Here is an 8,734-nt window from a genome sequence, read left to right as displayed (position 1 = left end):
TCAAAGCAGGGTCAGGTCCGAGGCCAGACAGGTTGCTCAGAGAGGCATCCAGTCAGGGCTTGAAAGACTTGCAGGATCAAGATGTTTCAACCTCACTGGGCAACCAGTGCACAACTGTCCTCATGTAGGAAAAGATTCTCCTTATGTGGAGACTCTCTCTCTCTCTCTCTTTTTTCATGTTATGCTTTTTTCATGTTATGCATGTTATGCTATTTCTCATCATTCCACCAAGCACAGATGTGAAGAACCTAGTTCTGTCTCCTCAATGATGTCCTCATGGGCACTGGGGACTGCTTTTATATCTCCTCACAAGCTATCTCTTCCCCAGGCTGAACCAGACAATCTGTTCGGCCTCTCCTTACTGGACAAGTGCTCCCACCTTGAACATCTCAGTAGCCCTGAACTGAACTCACTCCTGTTGATTGATGCCTTCCTTGTGACATTTTGTCTTCCAAAGGAGATTTTGACATGGCTTCAGTTCATGTATTAAGCCATTATATGCTGTTGGTTGATTAAGTATTACCACAGTAAAGGTCATTACAAGAGCTTCAGAGGCAGATGCCATGACATTGCATAGAATTTTTTCTGAAACATTTTGTTTGTTTCTTTGTTTGTTTGGGGGGGAATAATAACCTCAAAACCAAACCAGATGTGGTTTTCATAGCAGTTTAATATTTTTTTCCCCTTTTACTTCTTTCAACAAAAAAATCTTTACATGCATAGGGGATTATTTTTTTTTCCCTTAATTTTGCCTAGTTCATGACATGTAAAAATAAATTGTGGACTTCTAATATCAGCTTAAAGTGTAATTCTTTTGAAACAAATAAATCTCATTACAGATCCTGTAGAAAAGGTGGAGGATCCTGTGAGTTTCAGGACAGAAGGAAGCCTGATGTAAATGAGGAGGCTGCAGAGCCACATGAGCAGGAGCATGTACTCTCTGTTGAGCAGGCTACTGGTGTGGATCTGCACCCATCAAACCCTCACAATGAATCCACACTTTGAGCCTTGACCTAAGTCTCTTTCTGTGGCAAAAGTGAAGGCCAAATTTTCAGAAGAATATGAGATACAGACCAATATTTCCCCATATTCTTGGGCACAGATGTTAAAGAAGCCTTGAGCATAAGCCCTGTGAGGAGAGGCTGAGAGAGCTGGGGTTGTTTATCCTGGAGGAGGCTCAGGGGAGATCTTATTGCTGCCAACAACTACATGAAGGGAGGTTATAGCCAGGAGGAGATTGGTCTCTTCTCCCAGGCAATCAGCAACAGAACAAGAGGAGACAGTCTCAAACTGTGCCAGGGGAAATTTAGGCTTGAGGTGAGGAGAAAGTTCTTCACAGAGTTGTTAGCCATTGGAATGTGCTGCCCAGGGAGGTGGTGGAGTCCCCATCCCTGGAGGTGTTCAAGAGGGGATTGGATGTGACACTTGGTGCCATAGTTTAGTAGTCATGAGACCTTGGGTGGCAGGTTGGACTTGATGATCTTTGAGGTCTCTTCCAACCTTATTGATTCTATGACTTTTTCCAGTACACCATCTATTATTCTAGTCAAAGCATTTATTCTGCTGGTAGAAAGTAAGGACACCTTCCAAAGTGTTTTACTGGGCTATCATTGCTTCTACCAGGCTTTCAGCTATATGTTACCATGTTGCAGCATCACTTCGACAGTCACAGGAAGTGCAGTAGGTATCTACATCTTTGAGTTCAATGCTAAATCAATTGCAAATTGTGTACTTTGATGCACTGGAATTCATTAAGTCAGAGTTTCATTGTGGTCTGTCCTTCAACCAGCATTATATTCAGTATTTTCATTACTGCTATGGACCGAGGCATACAGAATATGTTTATTAATTTTTCAGTCGACCCCAATCTGGAAAGGGTTACCTGGAGGACTGGAGGATGAGAATTCTGAACACTTTTGACAAATTGAATAAATTATTAAAGTGAAAAAAACAGAAAAAGAAAGAAAAAGAAAAAGAAGATGCAGTTCAATCAAACCAAGTCAAAGGTGTTTATACACAGGTAGTGATAATCATCTACTCAAATATGCAATAACCAAAGTGGGATGGGCACCGGTGTAACAGAAGAAGATTTGGCTGGGGGGAGGGCAGGTAATAAATCACAAGGTGAACCAAAGTCAGTAATAATGATACTGTTTCCAGAGAAGTATATATTGCAATGAGATATATAAGCAGGATTTTATCCATGTGACACAGAGTGGAAAACCTTTCTTCTTTCAGCACTGGCACAGCCCCAGCTGGAGCATGTTTTTGGCCACCATGGCTCAGAAATGATACAGCCACTGGTGAATATCCAGGGGAGAACAGTCCAAAACCACAGCCCAAAGGACCTGGAGCTGTTTGCTAAAAGGAAAACAACAGAGAGGCACGATTGTGGCTTCTAATGCATAAAAGGTAGCTGTAGAGAGGGGAAGAATTAATTCTCCATGATGAAATAATGGCTTAAGTTACACTGAAGTTTAAGTTAGGCATTAGGAAAAGCTTTCTAATAGCAAGAATAATTAAGCACAGAAACAGACTGCATGAGGAATATCCATCATTGCAAGGCTTTTAGGAGGAGGCTAGAAAAACATGTGTAAGTTGTACAGCAATGAACAGTGCAGCCATGCAGCTGAAATGGAGGAAGAGGTATTTTTATTTTGGTGCTAGCAAGTGGAGAACATCTAAAATTTCTACATTCAAAACTCATGGCTATGATGTGCTGTTGTCTGTGAAGCACTAGCACAATAATGATGTGGAGCAAGTACTTCATTGATTGACGTATGAAAACCCCAATAGAAAGCTTTTTTTGCTCCTCAAAATGTTAGGAATACACAAAAGAGGCATGAAAAGAAACCCTCTGACTCACCCTTTGATTTAAGGTGAGCCAAGATGTTCTACAGGAATTGGGGTCCAGCTGACACTGCAATGCCCTAACATTTTTTAAGCAGGAAAAAGGCTATCAGTAAAGCCAGCATGCTCTTCCTTAGATGCCTTCCTGTCAGATTCCACTTAGATCACATTTGTAATTGATGTTTGAAAACTCTAGACAGTGGGGGAGTGTAGAGGGAGGATGGTGAAAAAGTTTATTCATAGCAGGAACGCTAACTTCTGTTTCACTATTTTGGTACCATAAAGATATCTACAAACCCCACACACTTTTGAAAGGGAAAACTAGACCCAAATTTATCAACAGACTTTTAATATTAGAAAAAACAAGAGGGAGATGCTTTAAATGTTGCATTAATTGCAAACTTACCAGTACTTAACCAGCTTCATGCCACCCCTGGTGTCATCAGGTAGCTCAGGGACTTGATTGCAGTCATCATGACAATGCTATAATAAAACATTATGAATAGCTTGTTGCTGACTTGGGAGCAGTCTGGAAATCTCATGTCATAAAACTAGCATTCAGTCTCTTTAACATTATTATATTAAGAAAGTTATAAAAACTCACTGTAATTTTTACTGTGTTCTGTACACAAGAGAGACATTATTTAGCTCATCATTTACTTTCCAGATGCTGCATATGCACCATATGAAAGGTATCCAGGGAGCCCAGGAAAGAAGCAGGCAGCTCAGAGGTATGTGTGTGTGGAAAATGCTATTAAAATTACAGCTTATTTATTATGCTTTGCTTCCCTAAAGTAGAAACCTTACGACTATTTTCACAGGTTAGGCTTCAAGCCACAAGGCTGATGTCCCTTCATCCTGACTGGGAGTCCACCTGGACACTGCTTGGGAATCACACATGTGCATGGACCTATGAGATGCTGCATCTTTGAGATGTTTCATTCAGGATCCTGTGGTGTTGTCTACCTTGGAGCACAGCCAATGTGACCCATTTGGGTCCCTTACATGAGTACATTGCTGCACACCACAATACAGTGCAAGAGCAATAGTCTTTGAATCACACAGAATCACCAAGGTTGGAAGAGAAGTCCCAGCCCTGGACTTAGTCTGAATTTTCCAGTTTTCCCTTAGCAGAAAAGAGAGAGAAAATACTTGTCTGCAGAGAAAATCTTCCTCAGGTAACAATTTTCAGGAGACAAGAGAAATGTGGGTTGCATTTTATGTATGCCACCCCCATGTAATGATGGAGGTGGGCTTGTGTGGGTGGGAGCTCTTGCACTGCAACTAGGATGCACTCGGCCCTAGTACCTGGCCTGAGCAAATTGTATATACTCAGAAACTGGAAAGGGACTCAACAAAAAACAGCTCACTTTTCAAAAACCTCCTAGTTCTTCAATATGTGAATTGTGAGCCCTGAAGGAAGGAAAAAGTGCTTGAGCAATTGCTGATGCCTGCCTGACTCGGGCAAGAAAGACAAGAGGACTGAACATAACTGCAGACCAACACACTTGAGAACTCCTTGTTGCTTGGAAGCCTTTATGCAGGATGGCTCTGCAAATGCATTTACCAGGTTGCTCTGTCCTTTTCCTAATTCAAGCTGCAATTATAGGGGTGATAAAACAGAAAGTAAATATATATATGCAGTAACTGAGAAAAAACAATTAGTTTTGTACTGGTGAGAAATAATGCAGAACTCTTTGTGTCTTTAACAAACTGGCTTTCAATACACATTGTTATGTATCCTCATGACCCAGATATACTTAGGAAGAGCATGGCAATGAAATGCATGTTGGAAGTATAATAAAGAATCTAGACAGTAAAGTTACTACATTTTATTAGTAGAAGAAAACAATTAAAATGATACCCAGAGAGTAACTTAGGAACCAAATGTCATAGCTGTCTCTTTTGCTGCCAAAATATGTGTACTCTCTTCCTAACAGTCTCTTTCCCCAAGGAAAAATAAATGTATCTAAGAAATACTTGTTAGCAATGCAATTACAGGCTTAATTCCCCAACCAACTTCAGACATCATAAAAACAAAAACAAGCAGAAGCCCTTTGTAATACCAATGGAAAAGAGACAGAAAAACACTTGAGTGTTGGGAGAAAGATAATACTATATATTTATAACAAAAGCTGACATGTTCTCTCACAATAACATTTGAGAACTCATTAGCATTTGTTTTTCAACAGTTTTATCTCTTTTTTGGTTTTGTTTTTTTAAGCTAAAGACTAGATTGAAAAAATTCTTCTAATGGTAGACTCTGTGCTATTCCTGCACAGGACTTTTGGGACACTCCGACGCAAAAGGAGCTCACCAGACTCTCAAGAAAGCGAAGCAGCTGCATCAGAATAACCTTTTTTTGGCATTACTTACTTCTGAAGGTCTGGTCCCTCCGAGGAATGTAACAAGAGCTGAGTTATTTGGACAATGTGGATTCAACCATGAGAGCTGAGATGCTGATTCAGAACACTTTCAAAGTGTTTGCCCCAAGAAAATAAGATTAAAAAATTAATGTTTGAATAAATAAGACCAAAAAAATTATATATAAGAAAAAGTGCTAAAGCTGGCTTTTTCTGTGATCATATAAATTAGACCTATATTCATATCACACCTTGAAGAAAGAAAACCTTTAAGATGCCTTGCTCCTTGCCCAGCCTGGGCACCCCAGGCTCTCTTGCTATCCATAGCAATGTTTTGAGCTCCTCTAGAGATGCCTGTCTTGGGAGGGGCTGTTTCACACCATTGGCTTCACCAAGACAAACCCAGAGCATGGACACTTACCTGTGTGAGGAATAGCTATGTGATACTCCTGACCTGAGGCTTCAGGCTCTGCAAAGGAATTGTCAATTGACTTGGTAGCAGCAGTATACGATTTCACTATTGGAGGTAGAGATGTACACCAGAAAATGGTACTATGCAATCCCAAGTTTCTTTGACAGGAGCTTGAAAAGTACAAAGTCTTTTTCTCTCCAACTTTGTGTTATTTGAAATACCCACATAAGGCATTACAGGGGACTTCTACCCCTCAGCAGAGACATAGTCAGTGGCTATCAAAAGTCTCCATTCTCTTAAAATATTGGCACCAAACCCAAGACAAAAATATTGAAGTTTAAAAATTCAGTACCTTAAAATATTGAAGATTAACATCCTTTAAATGATTTTTACATTGGCTCTAAATCAGTGACTTTTCACAGTCACAAAAGGTTACTGCATCACAGGTTTCACAAGGAGAGGGAAGTGCTGTTTCTCTCAGTTTGTCTTGCCTCCAGCCTTGCATCCCAAATGGCAGATGGCTGGAGAGGTTCCAGTAGAAGGCACTGAAGCTTCACTGGGTGAAAAACTATATTCTTTCTATAAATGCAAAGCCTGTAATAATCAAGCTCCAGAAACCACAAATGTCTGGATCCCTAGGTTGCAGACAGTGCAGTACAGAGCTACTCGAGCTGATGCCAGAGAAAAGGGGAGAACTGTGCAGATGATTTCTGAGATGTCTCTTGCCTGGTAAAACTGAACAACTTCACTGTCATGTTCATTTCATGCACTGAATTGCCCTCTGCACATTTATAGAATCATAGTCATAGAATCGTCTGGGCTGGAATGGACCTGCAAAGGTCATCCAGTCTGACCTCCCAACAGTCAGACATCCCCAACTAGATCAGGCTGCCCAGGGCCTCATCAAGCCTCACCTTGCATATCTCTGAGGAAGTGATCTCAACCACCTCCCTGGACAACCTGTTCCAGTGTTCCACAGCCCTCATAGTGAAGAACTTCTTCCTAACATCCAATCTAAATTTGCCCTTCTCAAGCTTAAAGCCATTGCCCCTCATCCTGTCACTGCAAGCTTTTGTAAACAGTCTCTCCCCATCCTTCCTGTAGCCCCCTTCAAGTACTGGAAGTCTACTGTCAGGTTTTTCCCCAGAGCCTCCTCTTCTCCAAGCTGAACACTCCCAGCTCCCTCAGCTGTCCTTGTGGCAGAGGTATTCTAGCCCTCGAATTTTCGTGGCCCTCCCCTGGACCTTCTCCATCAGGTCCATGTCCTTCCTATATTGAGGACTCCAGACCTGTACACAGTACTCCAGGTGAGGTCTCACCAGAGCAAAGTGGCAGAATCACCTCTCTGGATCTGCTGGTAACCCCGCTTTTTGATGCAGCCCAGGATGCGATTTGCCTTCCGGGCTGCAAGCTCACACTGCCTGCTGAGTGATTTAAGCTGTCAGTATCTACTCTCATAATGACGAGATGAGAGGTTGGGGTTGGTTGGTTTTTTTTTTTCATATTTAAAGTGTGGTTGATTAAAGTTGAAATGGGATCAAAGGATAAGTTGTTGGGTTTTTTTTTTTCCTGGTGATGATTTTGGATAGTAATGACATGGAGCTTTCATCTGCAAAAGCTGGTGTGATGCCTCGCACGTCTGCATGGGATGCAAATCTTGAGAAATGTCCTTGGCTGGGGTCACTGGAACTGGTCTGATTGTACATGTGACATTTTTAATGTAGACTCAGGAACAGAGTGCCTTATTATTAGAAGTTGAAGATGAATTTATTGAGATAGTCTGAATAATTTCTCTCAAGCAGAAATTCCACAGGCAGCTGCTGTCTCTTAATGAGTTTCAGAGTCTGTATAAAGAGGAAACCCAAGGCTTTGTGGAATGCTCTGAAGAGATTTCTTTCTATCCTACCTCATAGCCTATCTCCCGAAAAGCACAACCATCAGCACTGACAAACTGAGACACAAAACAAAGTTCTAGATTAAATGCTGGGATTGATCTATGCTTTTGTTTTGCTGGTGTGCACCTGAGGCTCCAGACCCTTTTGCAAAATGATGGAAACTCATCTCTCTCACTAGCAAAAGTTCAATGCTTCCAGTGATCTGAAACAGAAACAGGTTTTGTCTGTAATCTTCTGAGGTAGGTTTTAAATTTTCCTTAAACTGAGTGTGCTTAGACCTGGTACTTCAGCTTAGCACCTTAGAAAGATGGAAATCCATCATAAATCAGGTCCCAAGCCAGGTTTATTTTTCAGGCGTCCACAGTCTGTGGCAGAATGTTGGTGTTTGGTAATTTCTAAAGGAAAAATGAGTTGAGAAGCATACAGGGACGTACAGTGGGGATGGGGAGAGAGCAGAAGCCCTTGTTAAATATGAATGATAAGCCTATGTTAGGTTCTAAGGTGCACAACTGGGAAGGCTGCCTTCTTCCTCAAGGAGACAAAACAAAATTGCTACTCAAGTGTGTTTCTGGGTGTAAAGTAATGTGCTACTTCTGTTCTATAAGATTTGTGCAAGTGCTCTGGGTCCAGACTATTCATCCTTTGGACCTGAGCCTGCAAACCAACCTTGCCAGCCATCCACATTAAGTATCATGCAGAGTAAGTGCCTGTAACTTTAAGAAGGCACTAAAGAGCAACTTTTTAATGTGCTTCCAGAAGAAGATGGAAAGTCCCAGGAGTGAGTCAGAAAAGCATCTCTTTGATGCTTTGAAGCCATTTTGAAAGTGGCTTATCAGGGCCCATAGGTAGGTATAAGTATCTGGGAAAAGCCTCTTGAGAAAAGGACTTTAGAGAGGCAGAGGTGACAATGCATTGTGGAAAAAAACATGTATTTCTGCCACTTGCCAGCAGCTGTTCAGAGAGATGTATGAGATATCATGAGCTCCTTGACTCACAGGTTTCAGGCAGGTGTTTGCACAGCTAATGTGGAAGACAACATGTGGATCTCTGATGGCATAAAACTTTTCACTTGTATGATGTATAAATGTACCCTCTTGCCCCGCCCCCCCCCCCCATGAATCTTACACAAAGTATGTGTTCTGCAGTCTTAGGGAAGGGACAGTAGATTCCATCTCATCATATACATATTAGGCTTTCCATGGTAAAAAAGGCTG

The sequence above is a fragment of the Melanerpes formicivorus genome, unplaced genomic scaffold (genome assembly GCF_026170545.1).
Source record: "Melanerpes formicivorus ecotype bairdi unplaced genomic scaffold, bMelFor1.0.p_v2 SCAF_71, whole genome shotgun sequence".
NCBI lineage: Eukaryota > Metazoa > Chordata > Aves > Piciformes > Picidae > Melanerpes > Melanerpes formicivorus.
This window is presented reverse-complemented; position numbering follows the sequence as displayed.